At 40.6% G+C, this 20,946-nt stretch overlaps 1 long non-coding RNA gene across 1 annotated transcript; it reads right to left on the minus strand.

Moving 5' to 3' along the window:
* Window positions 1-17,341: 17,341 nt before the first annotated feature.
* LOC105514135 lies at window positions 17,342-19,890 on the minus strand. The gene is made up of 2 exons (XR_001002142.1): window positions 19,783-19,890; window positions 17,342-17,736 (listed from the first exon to the last, which is right to left on the minus strand). It is a non-coding gene; the product is annotated as an uncharacterized LOC105514135 (long non-coding RNA).
* Between the last annotated feature and the right edge of the window lie 1,056 nt (window positions 19,891-20,946).

Raw genomic sequence — 20,946 nt, forward strand, 5'->3', positions numbered from 1 at the left:
AAATATTGCTTCAAACCAGAATAGATCAATTTATTTAAATGGGCAAGTTTAATTTCTTTTGGGTTACTCTGTATAAACAGCAACCCCAGAGCAAGATCATGTCAATTACAAAATAAATAAATAATAAATTAAAAGTCTCCATTTTAGAGACTATGGATTCCATATTTACAAATCCCCAAACAGGCACTCTTGAGGTCATTTGCAGATATGGGCAGAATAGCAAAAACTTTTTGAGTACTATTTGAGTACGATGGGTATGATTCCAGAGGCCCCACCCTTCCTTCATCCATCCCCGGCCCCACACATATGCTTCAATCCGTTTTTTAACACCAGGAAGGAAAGACCCTCTTTTCCACCACCCCTCAAACCCCAGGCTGAAAGGAGAAAGGGAACGCTGATGAATTAAGGCAAGGGTGAAAAGTAAGCAGACCCCCCACAGCTTGGATCTGACTGTCCTAGAAGCAGGGAAGTGGGTCAAAGGCTCTGGGCAGCATTCCTGCCTGTGCTAGCCACCAGCAAAGCAAGGGGGTGTGCGACAGTCCTATTTCCTCTCACTGAGGCTTGCTCCTATGAAGGGTTTTCCAAACCCAGTGACCAATTCTGTGAGTCCCATGATTTCAGATCAAACCAACACTCCCTATCTCCACAGGACCCACTTTTAGGCCTCACTGCATAACCACATCATGTGTAGTGCCCACCTGAGAAGCACAGATTGGGACGTTGAGCCCCGCTCCCTGAGAGAGACACGGTGCGGCGGTGCAGTGGGCAGGACAGAGGCATGTGGCTGCAGAGTTACAGTATTTCCCTGAAACTGGAACTAATTATCGCTACTTGCTCCCCTGTCCCTCTTAGATCTGCAAAGTGTGGGTCAGAGTGACTTTGTTTTTATTGGCCTACCACATATTGAAACCATTCCTGCATATTGATACTGAGTATCTCGGCCAGATCCTTGTGAAAATGACTTACTGTGCAGCACAACAGAATGACCTTCTAAAGTTAAACGTCTTGGGATATTTTATCTTTTCAAGTACATACCAAAAGCAATTAAGTTCAAACTATGGAATACAGTCTTTGCCAGTTTCCATTCTTGACACATATGTGTCTGGGTTTACAAGTTCAAAGACCTCTTAAAGGATCAAATCTCTAGCATTAATTTTCTCTTTGCGAGTGAAAACCAGTTCTGCATCCTTCTTTAAATCATCTGCAAGTAACTCTGTGGCATGAGGCTTCCACCCAAGGCATCTCTAATGTGGCCAGCAAAGGCGGAACCAAAACCCATGGCTGTCCTTCCCTCTCCAGCAGTCCATAGCGGGTACCACAATTGGTTGAAAAGTAAAAAACTCAGTCACAGAGCTCCGAGCAAAGGATGAATATGGCAGCCCTATGCCAAAAAACCAGTCTGACTTACTGAGCTTTTGCTACACTGACCCAAATCACAGTGTGGTTCTAGCTTTCATGGCGGTCTCCTTCTTCCTGCTCCTTCTCCTCTCCCCGTCCAAGCTTTTTGTACTCAGTTGTCCTGACTCCAGAGACTTCCCCCATTACTCTTACGCTCCCACTTCCTGGATTCCTAAGCCCTCACACAACTCGTTCAGTTTCTCCTTATTTCTCTGAAGGCCACACCTCCTCTCTTTCTCTTCTTCCCTCTCCAACAAAAAGACCTTTATCAATAGGATTTGCATGCCTAGCTGAGTGATACAACCTGAATGTGCTGGAGAAGCCCAGAAAACCTGTTGCAATTGTTCACCCCACCCCCAACCCGAGTTTATCTTTCAACACTGGTTTTCAAATTATAGTTAAGTCTCATTCATGGATTCCATATTTACTAATCCACCAACTCACTAAAATTTATTTGTAATCCCCAAGCGGGCACTCTTGAGGTTATTTGCAGACATAGGCAGAACAGCAAAAAATTTAACTTGGCCCACGCACACATGCCCAGCTGAGGTTTGAACAAGACAACTCTCTATCTTCTTATTTCAGCTCTCATATTGTAAACAAATGTGCTTTTTGCAGTCTATCTGGTATCACCATTTTTGCAGTTTTGTGCTTTTCGTTAGTGATTTTGCTCTTTACAATGGCCCTCAAGTGTAGGGCTGAAGTTCTGCCTAGTGTTCCTGAGTTCAGGACAGCTGTGAGGTGCCTTCCAAAAAACAGAAATGTGTCAGATAAGCTTCACTCAGGCATGAGTTATAGTTCCGTTGACCATCATTCAATGTTAATGAATCAACAATATATATTAAACATCTTTAAACAGAAATACACATAAAGCAAGGTTATGTATTGATCAGCTGACAAAATTGTGACCAGAGACTGACAGAAACCTAACCCTAGATTTCCCCTAGGAGCAATGGCTAGGTATTTGCTATTTCAGTGTTCTTGTGACTTTTTAGAACAAAACTACCATGATTAGCAAGAGTTGACAGTAAATCTAATGGAGAAATCTAATCAATAATTTCAACATTATGCAATTCTGGGGGAAAAACACCCTCTTTCCTCTTCCACAAAAGTATAATTTTTAGAAATATAATTCAGAAATGTGTTTTCCTCTATGGATGGAGTGGGTGCTTCTTCCCTCTCTGACGTTACCCTCAGGAGTATCCCAACTCCAGGCTATCCCAGGTGTTCCTTCTCCTCCCTCACACAGGATCCGGGTTCTCCTGTCTGGGGAGCTTCCACACCTGCCTCAATTCCTACAAGAAGTCTGCTAACCTCCCTCACTTCTTTCATTCTTACCCTTCTGAAAGCCCTGCTCTAGCCATGAGGTACCATAGAGCAGATTGTGTTTATACCCATTTATGTTTCTGCCACTGTTATCTTGAGGTATATTTCACTGGCCCCATCCCCTCCTTGGTTTGTGAGTTTTCTGTTTCCTTCATGAGGCTCACAATGCCTGCTACAGTGCTTTGTAATTTTGTGACTGCAAAATAAATTATGTGGATTACACAGAGACGCTCACTGACTTCAAACTGTTCTGTTCTTGATGCAATGCCTTCTATTATTTCATCATGCTTTAGGCACACTAAAACATCATCATTTGTGTTCTCTCTGACCCTAAATCTCACTTGTAGATTTCAAGGGAAAAATGGTATTCAAGCACAGCACACTAAAATGTAAATAATCAACATGTGTTTTGGGGTTATGCCATGATATGATCGCTGTGATTGATGCATGATACTCCACAATTCTAACCAGATTATGTGTTTGTGACTAGCTAATTTGTGGGTGTAAACAACCCAGATAAACTTCTTTTTCAGGGTATACTCCTGTACTGTCTCAAATGCTTTGAAATTGTCCTCCCTTTTCCTGTATTCCTCCCCTGGCGTGACACTTCCTCTACAATAGTAGCAGCACTGTCTTGAGTCAAATCTCAGCTTTTCTGGTAAACCCATAAAGAAGAAACTATTGTACTATGAAATCGCCATTGTGTAACCTCTAGTAAATTAAGGGATCCAGGCATTGAGTATCAGTGGCTGCTACATCACCAAGAAAAAAAGAACCTCATAATGGAAGAAAATGGCACCACTTATGAAATATCCTTGCAAAAAAAATCAACCTGAATCTGACCAAATCTGTCACTCCAACTCCAATTTACAGGAAATATAGAGGACAGAGGAATATGTCAAACTACATCACGGGGATACAACCAGCAAAATCCAGACTGTGAGAAACTCTGCCAGTCAAATAATTTGATTTCTTCCAAAGATTAATTACAAAAAAGAAAGATGGAGACAGAGAGAGAGACAGGAAGACACAGAGGAAGAATTTATAGATTTAGAATTAAAACATTATTAATCAATTGCAATGTGTGAACCTTATTTGGATCTTAATTCAAATAAACTGTAAAAAATGATGATATTTATGAGATAATTTGAAAATTAAACACTACCTAAAATGTTAATATTAAAAAAGTGTTATTACTGGGGATATACACAAAGGATTATAAGTCATGCTGCTATAAAGACACATGCACACGTATGTTTATTGTGGCACTATTCACAATAGCAAGGACTTGGAATCAACCCAAATATCCATCAGTGACAGACTGGATTAAGAAAATGTGGCACATATACACCATGGAATACTATGCAGCCATAAAAAAGGATGAGTTCATGTCCTTTGTAGGGACATGGATGCAGCTGGAAACCATCATTCTCAGCAAACTATTGCAAGAACAGAAAACCAAATATCGCATGTTCTCACTCATAGGTGGGAACTGAACAATGAGATCACTTGGACATAGGAAGGGGAACATCACATGCTGGGTCCTATTGTGGGGAGGGGGGATGGGGGAGGGATAGCATTAGGAGATATACCTAACGTAAATGACGAGTTAATGGGTGCAGCACACCAACATGGCACATGTATACATATGTAACAAATCTGTACATTGTACACACGTACCCTAGAACTTAAAGTATAATAAAAAAAAGAAAAACAATCAATCAATCAATAAATGTTGTTAAATATTTTAGGTATCATGGTTGTCATTATCTTTAAAAGAAAACAGACCTTATCTTGTAGAGATTCATGCTGAAATACTTGGTGATGAAATGATACAATGGTGGGGAATTTACTCCAAAATAATAACAGAGGGAAGAGGGGATGAGGAGGGTGACTGGAAGATTAGCAAAGGGTTGTTGTTGGTTGGAACTAAGTACAGATACATGGGACACTCATCATGCCATTCTGTCTACTTTTGTGTATGTTCAAAATTCTCCATAATTAGATGAAAGTGAGCATATCCACTGCCAGCTTTGCCATCTACTAGCTGTGTGATCACCCCCAGTTCCTCAACCTCTCTGAGCTTCATTTTCCTCAGTGAAAAAGGCCTACCTGTTAAGTGTCTTGATGAGGTTCCATGAATTAAGATGTATGAAGCACAAAACTTATGTCAGGTTAGTTTTAAAAAATAAAAATAAAAAATAAAACAAACAAACAAAAAAACACTATCTCTTTTCTAGTATATTTCAAATCTATCTCTCTAACCCCAAACTGCTTATCTGTAACAAAGGCTCTATTTCTAAATGCAAAGAACTTCTTTCCCACAGCCAGCAAATTTCAGCAGAAGGAATGTTTGCTTACTCAAAAGCCATTTTCACTTTCTTGTTTGCTAACAGCCATAATTTTGTTTCCAATGTTTCCTGCTTCCCCCTTTCCTTTGCCAGTGATAGGTTCAAGGGTGGACCTCCAACCCAGTTCTGGCCACTGAGATATGAGAAGTCCGCTGGAGATTCAGGGATAGGATTCTTTGCTCATAAGAAAAAAAGATGCACAAGGAAGAAAGATGCCTCTTTCTTCTGCTACACATAGTCACCTCTGCCTGTGATGCCTGGAACTACAGCAGCCATCTTGTAACCATGAGAGGAAATAGGCTGAGAGGAACATGCTAAGGATGGCAGATTAGAAAAGCATAAGGAATCTGGTTCCTCAGTGACTTTACTGAGCAACTGAGATGGCCATCCATTCATTTCTTGTCATATATCACAATAAGTGTCATTATTGTTTAAGCCATTTTGAGTAGGGTATTCTATTACTGAAAGCTGAAAGTCTCCTAAATGAAACAGGCTCAGGTGTTTCATCCCCCTGGGGATGGGGGATATCTGCACATCATGCCACCCCACATTCTGCTATTTCTCCATTAAGGACATACTCCCTCCTCCATATTCTTATTCCTTTCCTATGCCTTCCTCATCCCCTGCCATCCTACTCCCAAAACTGTATTTCACATCTCTTAAGAGTGTTGGCACAGAAAAAAAGAGTGAGAATCATTGCAAATGAGCTGAAGGAGGTCGTGGAAGTGGTCTATTTATCTTCTTATCCCCAGTACCTGGCAAAGTTAATAAAGATCTGAGTGCAAGGGAAAAATGAATCCATAAATGAATGCCCTGCCACCTCTTAAAATATAGTTTCAAAATTGAACTCAACTTTCCCCAAATACCTTCCCAAGTAACCCATTTATGTATTGTCTTTTGCCTGAATTCTAATAACCTCTTATTGGCCTCCTTGTCTCCAACCTCTCCCCATTGTAGTCCACCCTCTCCAGGGTCATCAGAGTTAATTCCAAAGACACAAGCTGGATCATTTACTACAGTCCTTAAAGATCTCTACTAACTCATAATTAGCAAGAAGATTAGGTCCAAATTCCTTTCACGGAATGAGGTCCTCTTTCATTTGACCACAATCTAACTCTGCTGACAAATCTCCCATTTCCCTTCTCCCTTCCTCTCTCACTTCAATCCACCCTAGGTTCCAGCCAGACAAGTCACTGGTAGGGTCCTGCACATCAGTCTCATTCATGTTTCTCCCATTGTTTTTTTCTTTTCTTTCCACCCTGCCCCCACCCCATATATTGCCTAACAAACCCTTAATCACCCTCGTCAACTTATCTTCACTTTTCCAGGCAGAGTTGGTTGTACTTCCTTGGTTTTCCCCTAGTCCTTTGACTATAACTCCACAATAGTACTTACCATGTCAAATTACAGTTATCTGTTTAAATGTCCATAGTTCCTCCTAAACTAAAAAGTGTTCCATAGACAGGTCTATATCCTTACTCCCTACAATATCTGGTACTGAATAAAAGGGTTTAAGTGATGGAAAAGAGGTAGGAAGGAAAGTATTGGCATTTTTCCAGCACCTAAGTCTAGACACCTGGAAGTTATGAATTCCCAGTACAGAAAGGAATGTTACAGATCATCTTGAAAAACCTTTACTTTAAAGATAAGTAAATTGACTGTTCTTTCATCCCCTTGAGTCAATTTGTCACCAAATCCACTTGTCACATCCTCCTTCAAAATGTCTACCAGATTTCCTCCCGCCTCTCCATCCATATGAACCCCACACCCAGTGAATGCTTACTTACTCATTCTGGGATTGTTGAAAGAACCTTTGAAGAAGGTTCTCCCCCTCCCTCATTTTGAGCCATCTTGTGCACAACTGACAGAAGAATCTCTAAGCAAGTACTTTTAACATGCCATCCCAACCACCCCAGGGAAGTCTCTACAATTTCCTATTAGCTTCATTTCTTTAAAGCCAAGATCCCATACTACCAGTGTGGCCTTCTAGAGCTCAGTCATCTGGGCCATCCTCTTAGCCCAACTCTTCCCATACTCCAAGACACACGTACCATGCCCCAGGCACCGCCTGGTGTCAGAAAATATGGCGGTGCTCATTCCTTCCTCTGGCCTTCTGCTTACATTCCAAGACTCTACCTGGGTGTCCTCCAGCTTGCCTCTGCTTACTAAAAACCTAGTCCTTTTTCACAGCACAACCCACCATTACATCTTTCCTCTCTACCTGACACAGATCAATATTTTCCTTTCCCCAAACTCTCAAGGCTCTACTGTTCACTGTTCCATCTCCCACTTGGAATGTAAGTGATTTGAGGGCAGGGACCCCCCCAAATCTTCAGCAATCTGCATGCCCCAGGAGCCTGCCTTCCCTAATCTTTGCCCATCACCACCCTCTTCAAGACTCACTACAAATACCACTCACCTGTGAACTGAATGAAAACTCTAATGACTATGAACTCCTATAGCACTTTGTTGGTATCTTTCCTAGAGCATTTATCACATTCTTGCTGCTGATGCAACTGTTTGCTGGTGTGTTTTATTTTTCTTAATATAGGACAAACTCCTTGAGGGTGGGCTTGGTCTCCTAATCTCTGTATTACATCATCCCATGTGCCCTCAGAAACCACTGGAGTGCTTTATACAGAGCAAGCCCTTATTGTAAGAATCTTTGAGATTCTGTTTTTCTGTGATTCTTAACATGGATGTTGAAGGCAGAGCCTGAGGCAAACACAATCAAAGAGAGAAAGAGAGAGAGATGGGCATGTTTTTTGTGTGCAGACACACGCATGTACCTGTCCCCCATGGTGATATCCAGATGAAGTTAGGTTTAAATGGGTCTCAGTGGCATCTCTGAAGGCGAAACAGGTATTAAAAGAAACAGAGAGGTGGGTCCATTCCCACAAAGTCACAGTCTTGATGACCCACAAAGAGATTATTGTTGCACTGACCTGGTTCTAGCACTGAAAGTTCTGCATCCTAGGAAACCCTCCACCCCAATCCCATGCAAACCTGGATGGTTGATCACCCTAGCACCAGGCTTAATTTTAGCACTAAGGCCACCTCCTTGTCTCCCTTTCCTGACTCCTTAAATCACTGTCCATTCACCAGCACAGTCACAGTGTAAACACATCAGTTTATCATAGCCTAAGCCACACCAAACTTGGATAATTCCTTAAATTTCTAGTGTCAAATTGAGCTCTGCTTTGCAAAGTGGATGTTTTAGATCTCGGTAGAAATTATTTCAGTAGATTACTAATACTTTTTAAAAAGATGTTTGCTTCAGCAAAACATAAGGCAGGTGGGTAACTACACTGAGATTCTGTAAATACCCTGAAAATATCATTGAATGGCAACTTATTTTCTCAATTCATCCTCAAATCACATACAAACACAGTTGAGGTGAAGAACCTTCTAGAGTATTATTTATAGTTCACATCTGTCTTTAAGAACCCCTCTTACTCATAAAATACTTAAACCTTTTCTGTCTTGTTGACTTCATCTCATTTTGATGGTTTCAGAATCCATATTCTGAACTGTGGCATTCCAGGTCAAATTTTTCTGCAGACAAGTTAATCTAAAAAGGAGCCTCCGTGGTAATTCTTTGGATGTCTTTATCATTGGTCTGGTGTTTACACCAAAATCTCCAATGTGGGAATATGTTCTCCTGAGTTCCCATTAGTTCCCACAAGGGAATGACAAAGCCCTTTTAATCCTTTTCAGGGCCCTCTTTGTAGCCTTCCACCATGTCTAATGCCTCAGAACCAACATCTGAAACATTCGTGTATGCACTGGTGTGATGTGATACCTGATGACTTACAAAATGTGCTTAATTTGGTAACACATTCAGTTAAGATTCAGGGAGTTTCTACACAGCTTGCAGCATGCAAATTGTTCTAAGTGGATACCATAGACTCAAATTTTGTGGGATTAACTGGAGGTTCAGACATCTCCTAAATCTACCATTGCAACACTCAAAATATGTGACTAACACTACCCATAAAGTTGATAGAATCAATTATTTTTTAACAGGAAGAAAACCTCAAATTGTTCCTTCACATTGGCTGTGCCATCAGTTGAACATGCTACATAACTTTTCATAGAAATATGATTTGATATGAGAACATCTGTAACCGTCTGGAACACATTTTTCCCAGGACTTTACTTCAAGCTCTCTATAGATATCAGATGTTCTCCACAGAATCTGTGACATGACTTAGGATTCTTAAATAAACATCAGCTATGCCTCTATCTTGAATGGTGTCAATTTGAATTGAAAATCTGCCAACCTTTTTAATATCACCACCAGCAGACTTCTTAATCAATCTGTTGATACTGTGTATAGACTTATTTTAAAATCAGAGTTGTATAAGCAGATCTTCCAATTATATCAGAAACTCACTTTTGTTTCTAAAAATTCAAGAAGCATTTCAGCAAGCAGCAATCTGAGAAACACATATTAGAGTCTTATCTCACCGCTTACATTTGCTGGAGCGTATTTGTCCCATGATAACTGACAAGGTCCTTTACCAATGGCCTTAAGTCCATTAATTATGTAAAATAAAAATACTTCAGCATAACTTGTTCTATCTTCGTGTACTTTTGATTATAAAATGGAAGACTGGCATCGTGATTAATAGTACTTATTAAACGGGAAGTCTTCATCTCTTAAATGAGTCTCTCTGACACAAATGTTCTGCAAATTACATCTGAAGTACACATTACAGAAAAGAACCTACTTAATTTTAATGGAATTATCTCAGATATGCACAAAGATGTATGTGCATGGATATTCTTCTGAAAGTTGTTTAGAGATTCTAAAAATGTGGGAAGACTTGCACCACAGGGAATAGCTAAATGATTTATAATACATCCATACAAGGAAATATTATGCTGTTATTAAAATTAAGGTGGCAAACATAACTTTATTTACATGGAAAGATAGTCTGCCATAGTGTTAATTGCGGTAAAAAGAAATTCAAAAAGCAGTATTGTGATATAATAGAATTTCGTTTCTATGTTGTTTTTCATTATGTATTATCTACATTGCATGAAAATAAGTCTGAAAAGATACACTAAATAGTAAGAGTGGTTATCTCTGGATAACAGAATTATAGGTCATTCATTTTCTCTTTAAGAGAAATGACAGCAAGCTGTGACCCGTCAGTGCCCACGACAGAAAGGGGCAACCTGAGGTATAAGCAAAGGATGGAGGGTATTCACAGGTTAACTTGACTTCCACAGGTAAAAGGCTCTGGGGTGGAACCTAAGAATTTGCATTACTAACTAGCTTCTAGGTAATGCTGCCGCTGTCAGTGCAAGAACCACACTTAGAGTAACACCGCCCTAGGGTTCTTCTGCTCACTTCCCTTCTCAGCTGTCACCTATTGGTAATCATCAGAGTGTGTTGTAAATGTGTGTCCTGATTCCTCCACTAGAGTATAAGCTTGGCTCCTGGCCCCAAGCCTACAGCCTTCCACATAGCAAGTATGAAGTTCACATTTTTTGAAGGCATTAATAGGGAGATTTCCAGGCATGGTGGGAGGGGTATTGAGAAAGATCTGCAGAGTTCACTACTTACTTCTCACATGATACTGTGGCATGCTTCAACGGCTTCACCTATGTGTGGGCTAGTGTCTCTGGGGCAGGCCTAGCAATCTGCCCAGGCGGCTCTGCTGCTCACTAAAGTTTGAGAATCTGCCCAGGGAATCAGAGGAAAGGGAGGATTCCATGACTTGGTTGGAGACAGTTTTACATTGAGACAATAAAAGTCCTTGGGAAAATGTGAGAATGTTTTTAGTGTACTTGACATAGCATCACACTTTAACCTACTAACAGTTCAGTATGAATTAGTGCATCTGATTAGCATAGAGAAGAAAGAATGGACATGAGACTGGCATGATTTTATCAAAGAGACTTGAAAGGTCCAGAGCAGAGCTTAGAATTCACCCGAGGACTGAATACCCTTTTCCAAGGGAATTGGGGAAGAAACATATCACATGCTGCCCAGAGGCCTTCTTGCTTTCAAGCAGTACAACCCCAGAATAAAGAGAGTTTTTTTTAAGAGGTAAAGAAAAGAAGCGGGAACAAACGGACTGTTTCTACTCCCCAAGAGACCTTTAAACAATCTCCAAGTCAGACAGGGGGCTAGACTGGGAACACTTAGGGGATCATCCCTTCCCACGTGCTGCTGCTCCCAGCTGTATCTGCCAAGCCCTAGGGTGTCAGGATCTTATAAAAGGCATTTTGAGAGCCTTCCATTTTATATTTCTTTATTCATTTTGAGAGAGAAGAACACTTCCGTCTTTCATCCCAACATGAGGCCCTCAATTAAGCCGGAACTAATTCTTATGACAAGTTACAAACCACAGTCAAAAATAATGAAAACATTGACACCACTCACTCTGGGGGAAGATTTTAGGGTGCTCCTATGACAAAGCCACCATTATTCACCCAATTGTCCTGAGAATTCCCAGGGATGGGCACAGCAGCCACCCTAAACTCTACAGAATGAGGCAAAATGCCGAGTTTCCACTGTGGCACTGGTTCAAGCTTCTAGCAGATAGTTCTGCGTATCTGAGCAACTTTTTTACAGAACATTTTTTCTTTAAATCAGGATAGGCAAAGGGAAGAACAACAGATTTGGAGTAAAAAGTCCAGGGTTCTATATCCAGTTTATGAAAACAAAAATGGGATGGCCTAGAATGTGTTAGTTCATGTCTCTGAGTCTCAGAGTGTGTGCATTTATGTATGTGTGTGTGTGTGTGTATGTGTGTGTGTATTATGTGTACATTCAAGGGTAAACTAGTACCTTCAAAACGGAGGCTTGACACATCTACTGTGGTGGTGACACCCATGCCTCCAGACATTTGTGGGTGTTGATAGATGTTCCTTTGCTAGAAAAGGAGGAGTTGGTGAACATGGGTCTGACAGAAGAAATAGAAGAGTAGAAGGTTCCTTTAGTCTCACTGGGAGCAGCCCCATCATCAGCCTGAATATGGGTGGAAAACTATTTGTCAACACAATGTGACAGAACATGTGAGTCCTGGCTCCTGAGCCCAAGTGAGGCATCCTTGGGGGACCCCAGAAACAACAGATGAATCCCGAAGAGAGCTCAAGAGGTCCCACAGTAAGGTGAAGAATGGGCTGACTGCCTTCAGAGCTGAGCCATTAGGCCATAGGAAATATCTCCCCTACTTGCTGGTGGGCAAGACCTGGGGACATTCAGTGGGAAAGAGAATTCCCCTGCCAAGACCACAGGGTGAATATGAGATTCAAACTAAGTAATGTTCATGAAAGTAATGTGTAAACTACAAAAAGGATCTACAGATACAAGGAAGTTCTGGCTTCCTTTTCTTTCTCAATATGAAGTCAGTGGCCAAGAGATCTTTAGAGCACAAATCCCACTGGTGGAGTGAGCTCTAATAGGGTATGGTGCAGCTGCATCTAAAGCATCTTTATCACACAAACAAATGGAAAAACATTCCATGCTCATGGATAGGAAGAATCAGTATCATTAAAATGGCCATACTGCCCAAAGCAATTTATAGATTCAATGCTATTTCCATTAAACTGCCATTGACATTCTTCACATAACAAGATAAAACTATTTTTAAAGTTCACATGGAACCAAAAAAGAGTCTAAATAGCCAAGGCTATCCTAAGCAAAAAGAACAAAACTACAGACATCACACTACCCAATTTCAAACTATACTACAGAGCTACACTAACCAAAACAGCATGGTACTGATAAAAGAATAGACATATAGACCAATGGAACAGAACAGAGAACCTGGAAATAAGACCTCACACCTACAACTATCTGATCTTTGACAACCTGACAAAAACAAGCAATGCAGAAAGGATTCCCTATTCAATAAATGGTGCTGGAATACCTACCTGGCTAGCCATATGCAGAAGATTAAAACTGGACCTCTTCCCTACACCATATACAGAAATTAACACAAGATGGATTAAAGACTTAAATGTAAAACCCAAAACTATAAAAACCCTGAAAGACAACCTAGGCAATACCATTCAGGACATAGGCACAGGCAAAGACTTCATTACAAAGACAACAAAAGCAATTGCAACAAAAGCAAAAATTGATCAATGGGATCTAATTAAACTAAAGAGCTTCTGCACAGCAAAAGAAACTATCAACAGAGTAAACAGACAACCTACAGAAGGGGAGAAATTTTTGCAAACTATGCATCTGACAAAGGTCTAATATCCAGCATCTGTAAGGAACTTAAACAAATTTACAAGAAAAAAACAACCCCTTTAAAAAGTGGGCAAAGGACATGAACAGACATGTTTCAAAAGAAGATATACATGCAGCCAACAATAATAAGAAAAAAAGCTCAACAGCAATTATCATTTGAGAAATGCAAATCAAAACCACAATGAAATCCCATCTAACACCAGTCAGAATGGCTATAATTAAAAAAAAAAAAAAAAAAAAAAAACAGATATTGGTGTGATTGTGGAGAAAAAGGAATGCTTATGTCCTATAGTGGGATTGTAAATTAGTTCAACTATTTGGGAGACAGTATGGCGATTCCTCAAAGACCTAAAGACAGAAATGCCATTCAACCCATCAATCCCATTACTAGGTATACACTGAAAGGAATATAAATCATTCTACCATAAAGACACATGTCCACATGTTCATTGCAGCACTATTAACAATCACAAAGACATGGAATCAACCTAAATGCCCATCAATGATAGACTGGATAAATAAAATGTGGTAAATATACACCACAGAATACTAGGCAGCCATTAAAAAGAATGAAATCATGTTTTTACAGGACATGGATGGAGCTGGAGGCAATTATCCTTAGCAAACTAACACAGGAACAGAAAACCAAATACCGCATGTTCTCACTTATAAGTGGGAACTAAATGATGAGAACACATGGATACACAGAGGGCAACAACACACACTGGGGCCTATGGGAGGGTGGAGGGTAGGAGAAGAAAGAGGATCAGGAGAAATAACTAATGGATACTAGGCTTAATACCCGAGTGATAATCTACACAACAAACCCAATGACACAGGTTTACCTATGTAACAAACCTGCACATGTACCCCAAAATTAAAAGTTTAAAAAAAGAATAAAGAAAAAACATTTTTAAATAAAAATAAATAAATAATCCTTAGGAATGTGGAGGGAAGTTCTCTTACTTTCCAAGGAGTCCTCAAATTCTTTCTAAGGGGCTGGCATAAGCCTCTGCAATTGTGAATTCAGCAAATCTTTGATACCAGACCTCTCTTCTTGGCTTGGGCTCCCTCTATCTACATAGAAGAGAGTGCCATTTGAATATGCTGCAGACAACTCAAATCAGCATTCAAAATTAAATTAATTTCCTTTTATTCAGAACTCTAAATTACCATTACGTATATACATGTGTACTTCCCCCAGACTCTAAGCTTCTTGAGGACAGTGACCAGATCTTACATGTCTTTGTATTCCCAATGGAAAGAGAGTAGATTCTCAATAGTGGTTGGATGTATTGAATTAAAGCATTCAGTATTAGCTATGGTAATGCTAGCTGCTATAACAAATGTGACAACCTAAGAGGCTTAATATATTTTAATTTTGTGTGCCCTAAAGACTGCAATATGGATGTTTCTGACCAGTGGGCAGCGTTTCACATGGTCATTTGGGACTCAAAATCATTCCATCTTGTAGGTCTTCCCTCCCACTAGGGTCCTGGAGACTTCTGCATTCAGCCTACAGAGGAAGATAGAGATGGGTGAAGAGGAAGGTGAGGAAGGTGGAGGCATACTTGTTTTTTTCAGTTCCTTGGTTCCAAAGTGAAACATTCCACTTCCAAAACATTTCTTTGGCATGATCCAGTCTCACAGTACTACTTAGATGTAAAGGGACTAGAAGATGTTGTCCCTGGTGGTAAAACTGCTTCCCAGCACAACTCCATGCTATGGAAGGGAGAGTATGAATCTTTGGTGGAGCTGGCCATCTTGGCCACACGCTCTTATGGGATCTGATATCTAACCTATAAAAGACACACATTTCTCATAAGTAGAATGACCATATGTCTAGGTTGCTTAGAAAAGTCCCATTTTTGCTTATTTCCTTGACATATTAATAACTCCACCTTTTACTCTCAAAAGTGTCCAAACTTGGAGGATAAAATTATGTTGTTACCCTATAATATAGATGACCATAAACCATCTTATAGATAATCTATGAGCTCACCAAAAAGTTTTTCAAGGCTTACATGTTTCACTATGGGTAACTGAAGACCCATCTGAGGGCATAGAATATAACACAAAGAAGGAAACATTAAGAGTGGCATATTCCATTTTACATGACCATCATCTACTTTCCTATGTGTCAGTAAAATCTGTTCATTGAACTTTAAAGTTCACTTCAGAGAAACATGTCCTTCCAGAATATGCCTCCTCTGTGCTATAGCACAAGCAGTGCCCTAAACATAAAGGAGCAATGTCTCACACTGAAAAACACAAGTCTTGCCTTATAGCTATCTCTGACATTGCTTTCCAGGAAAGAACTGATATCTTCAGAAGGGCCAGTTTTCCTTTCCAAAGCCACACCAACAAATCAAAAACACCTATCATTCAATCCAAAAATCCCTTAGTTATAACACTAAAAACATGATCAATTAGGCCAGACGCAATGGCTCACACCTGTAATCCCAGTACATTGGGAGGCTAAGGCTGGTGGATCACTTGAGGTCAGGAGTTTGATACCAGCCTGGCCAACATGGCGAAACCCTGTCTCTACCAAAAAATACAAAACTCAGACAGGCATAGTGGCATGAGCCTGTAGTCCCAGCTACTCAGGAGGCTGAGGTGGGAGAATTGCTTGAACCCCAGAGGCAGAGGCTGCAGTGAGCCGAGATCACACCACTGCGCTCCAGCCTGGATGGCACAGTGAGACCCTGTCTCAAAAAAACCATGATCAATTAGTCAAGAAATTTCTTTCCAAGCATGAATCATTACCCGACTTTAAATATAAAAGCCTATAATTCACAAAATACAATTATACAGACAAGGACTTCCTTTTGCTAATAGTCTTTCTTCATGATTTAGTAAACAAAAGTATAAGAGGAATGTTTAAAGGACTTGAGAGCAAAGAGTTTTCAAGAATCCAGGAAAATTTTGTAAGATAGATATAGCTACAGATATAGATTCCAACTACTAGTGATACAGGAGTTAAGAAGAAATTACTTAGACAGATAGTCCAGAAGTCCTCGGTAAGGTTTTTCTTTTAAAGAAAAGCTGCCCCAAATCATTTTCTAACAAACAGCAGCCTGTGAAGTCGAGCTGCAGACATAGACAAGCACGCTGGGAGCTTTCACGGTGAATGCTAGCAGGAAAGAACTACTACCTGGGACTAGACATGGCGACTAGAAAATGGCGACTGCATCTTCCCTTCTCTGCCAGCCACGCGTACAGTAAGGAGCAGACAAAATGAAGCCCCAGCCAAAGGGAATGCTCATTTGCATAATAAGATGAGGGTCGGGTGACCAGACTTCCCCGCGTGCTTTGTATACGTCACACCTGATTGAACCAATGTGTGAGCCCTACATAAATCAGACAACGCCTCCTCAAGCCGGACTATAAAATCTGGCGCCATCTGCTACCAGCCAGCCTTTTCCTCTCAGAAGTCTCCTCTCTCTCACTCTAGAGAGCGAGCTGTTTTCCTCTCCCTTTCTTTTGCCTATTAAATCTCTGTTCCTAAACTCCTCATGTGTGTCCCTGTCCTAAATTTTCTTAGCGTGAAATGACGAACCCCAGGTATTTACCCAATGTAGCCTCTTCACTAGGAAGCTAGATGGAGATGACCTAAAAAGCTTTGTTAGTGTGCCCTTTACTAAGTTTAGTTTGAGCAACTTGAAATCACACAGGAATCTCCTTGAAAAAATAGTTTGCAATTCAATTTCACCAATTCAGACTGATTTTCCATTTCAATTAGTCCAGAGGAAAGAGGCTTTGCCCAAATGTAGAGGATTTCCCTCATCTAACACCTTCTCCGGTTGAACCTTTTAAAGATATTGCTAAGAGGAATGCTTGATCAAATGCTTAAGCATTAACCATGTGCAAGGAAAGCCACTAAATGAATGAACCTTCTGTGAATCAAATTGATTTTCTAGAAAATGAAAACAAAATTGAATCCAAGAATAAACTATCTTAAAATCACATTGAGTAAAAACATAAAATATTTTTCACCAGAGCTGTAAAAATTAGCTAAAAGAAGAAATAAATGCTTTTGTGTTCCAAGGAATTCCATTTATTAGGACAATAGATACCTATGAAGGAAACAGAACTCTAAAAAGAACTGTAATTGTTTCTCAGGATGATGCTTTGTGATGTGAAAGCAAAGCCTGCTGGAAAAGGGGAATCATAGTTGGTGGCTGCTCACAACTGGACAGAAAGAATGCGGAAGCTACCTAGATGTTCACAGAGACTGCTGAATGGGAGCTGGCTCCTTGCTGGGACAGGGATGGACAATGTGTTTCCCCTTCCTCTGTCATCCCTCCCAAAGTATCAGCAATCTTTCCTTGGGTTCAGTTTGTTTCTGTACATTTGTGCTTCTCATATGGGCTGGTCCAATAAGCTGTCCCGGGCTCAGCAGCCTTTGTCTGTGGATTGAGTCATATCATGCCATGAAACCTGCAGAAAAAAAATGTTGTTGTGTCTAGATTCTTGTTTTATTAGCTAGGTAAAATACACTGACTGCTATAACAAACAGGTTCAGATTTCAAAAGCTTGACACAATTTTAAAGTCTAGGTCCCTCTCTTCCAACTGATGAGTCAGAGATTTGGGCTTGTTCTATCTTAAAATGCTACCATATCCAGCCAATTGAATGACAGGGAGAGAAGGAGCTATGGAAAATTGTGCATTGAGTTTAGGACAAGCCTGAAAAGTGGCAAACATCATTTCTGCCCACATTCCAAAACTCAGTTATGTGGTTCTTCTAGATGCATGGGGAGCTGGGAAACGTAGCTTTGCTTTGTGCACAGGAAGGAGAGGAGAACTGTATATTGGCGAATTATAGCAATTTCTACCACCCTGGCTCTGCCCATCAATTCAGAAAATACTTGGTAATCTATTTTACATGTTAGACACTCTGTCAAGGACTAGAGTAAATGGTGAGCAGTACATTGCCCTTGAGTAATCACAGTCTAACGGAGAGAAGAATGGGTAAATTAATAATTATTATATACCATGATAAATGTTACAACAGAGACATTTGCAGAATCTGAAGGCATCCAGAAAAGAAGCAAGTTCAGGAAAGTTTCAGTTACATTTGAACTGAGTCTTGAAGAAGAATGATCATAGCTGACGTTTTTTAATCACTTTCCACTTGCCAGGCACTATTCTAAGTGCTTTTTGTGTATTAACTCAATCATCACAACAACTCTAACAGGGAAGTGTTATTATTATATCCACAGATGAAGAAACTGAGGCACAGTGAAGTTAAGTCCCTTGCTCAGGGTCTCATTCTTCACTAATGACAGAGACGAGATTTGGACCTAGACAGTCTATCTCCTAAAACCACTCTTTCAACCAACCACACTATAAAGAGAAGCAACAGAAGTTCACCAGACAGGAAGGCACTTATGTAGGGCCTGTGTCAGCATGTCTGGAACAGCAGCAGCAGGAGAGCACTTGGAGGTGTCAAGAGCATGCCCTGGTAAGGTCTCACCACACCCTTACCGCCTGTGTCATGAAGCTACGGGTCTCACAGAGTGAGGGACGACCCTTGCAAGGCAGGGAGGATACCAGAAGGTTAGGCAGACGGACCAGACCAGGTGTTAATAGTAGGTAATCCTGCTAAGGTATGCCAGTGGCCAAGGAAGGTATCCAAAGAGGCTGATTATTTTAAAATTTATGAAGATATTATTAGGTTCAATATATATTAATCTCATGTTGAATATTCATAACATCAGACTCTGGTCATTCCCAATTCCACGCTGACATATACACTCGCTTCCCATTTGTGGTAGAGGCTTCTAGCACTCACCTATACCCTTCCCTCCTCCTGTCACTCAGGAAGTCTCCACTCCCCAGCTCTCTTGCAGTTAGGTACAACCATGTGACTAGTCATAGCCAGTGAAATGTATGCAGAAGTTTCTCCTGGGCCACAGCATAAGGAAGTGACCTCTAGTCCTTTGCCTTGGCAACCCTTGAGGCCACCTGTTGAGATGGCAGCATAACAAGACAGAGGGAGTGCTGCCTAGAGGATCGCCTAGCCCATATAGGACTTTATGCAAGCAAGAAATAAGCCTTTTTTGCCTTCACCCCCTAAGATTTCTGAGTTTATTTATTAATGCAGCACTACCTGGTGGGTGTATTAATATATTGTATTTCAAGCCTCTGCCCATCACTGGTTTTGTTTTTACTTCTGTTTTGACCCTGGAACTCATGCCAAACTCTCTTCATTATTCAGCCAAGATTGAATCTATTAAATCTAATCCAGTAGTATGCAGATACGATGACTTCTTAAGTCATTTATTAATGTTCACATTTTTTTACTTCTTTGAGATGGAGTACAGGCTGGAGTACAGTGGTGCAATCTCAGCTCACTGCAACCTCCACCTTCCAGGTTCAAGCAATTCTCCTGCCTCAGTCTCCCAAGTAGCTGGGATACAGGCATGTACCACCACGCCCAGCTAAATTTTTTTTTGGTATTTTTAGTGGAGACAGGGCTTTACCATGTTAGCCAGGCTGGTCTCAAACTCCTGACCTCAAATGATCCACCCACCTCAGCCTCCCAAAGTGCTGGGATTACAGGTGTGAGCCACCATGCTCAGCCAGTGTTCACATTTTTCAATGAAGCTATAAACAAAACTCCTTGACTACCACTTGGACTGTCACTGTCTGAATTTGATGTCATAATGGCCACAGAGTCTGAGCTATCTCCTAACACATCCCCTGCTCTAAGTGGAAATTTAACAAGATGAACTTTCCAGTAATGAGGCTTGACAGCATTGCCACCACCAGAAGTGGAAGCAGTCAGGTCAGGAGGAAGGCTGCTAACTTCCTCGCAGAAGTGTTGATTAGGCTTTGCGCTACTAGCCTGTTCGTGGAGGGAGCCTCATCAGTCCTCTTCTGAACACTGTGAATCCTTCCTTATCCTCCCTTCCCTCCCAACCCCCCTACACACAAACACACACATAAGATATTATCAAATTGCAACATCCAACATTTCTCAAAGAAGCTATTTCCAATGCAAGTGTGCCCCCACATAATGAGAAAACTACATTCAAGAAGTGTCATACATAAATTCAGTCAGTGGAGAATGATATCATTTGGTAAATTCCCATCTGTTTCGTGTGTTTCCTTAAAGAGAGATGTACACACATCTATAATTCCAGCTTCAACTTAACAACTTTCAGATGAAACACAGGGGAAAATATTAATTACAGGAAAGTGTCTTTTAATCTCTAGTACCAGTAGGGTAGTCAGACACCAGTCATAAGCATACAGAAAAATATGTTTCCCATCATCATGGTTACTTTCAGAAACACACACTGAAGATTAGCAGCAAAACAGGAACTCAGAGAAAACAAGGCTCAAAAACAAACAAAATGCAGAAATTATGTAATTGCCTAAAAGCCATGAAGTCACTTAGCTAAATATTTTAAGGAATAGCATTACTTAAAATAATAATCATCCTCACTTGACTAATAACATTTCATTTTCAGGGCATAAACAAACCCCAGGTTCAAACGATTAGTAGTCCAAGTCAGATGCCTTAAAATCCACCCCAGCCCCAATTTCCATTCATACTGTTTCCACCCATTCCTTCACCCCACCCATTCCCAGAGCTTCCATCTTAGATTTTGATGATACTAGCTGGAGATATAGATTCAGAT

The sequence above is a fragment of the Colobus angolensis genome, unplaced genomic scaffold (assembly GCF_000951035.1).
Source record: "Colobus angolensis palliatus isolate OR3802 unplaced genomic scaffold, Cang.pa_1.0 Scaffold24, whole genome shotgun sequence".
NCBI lineage: Eukaryota > Metazoa > Chordata > Mammalia > Primates > Cercopithecidae > Colobus > Colobus angolensis.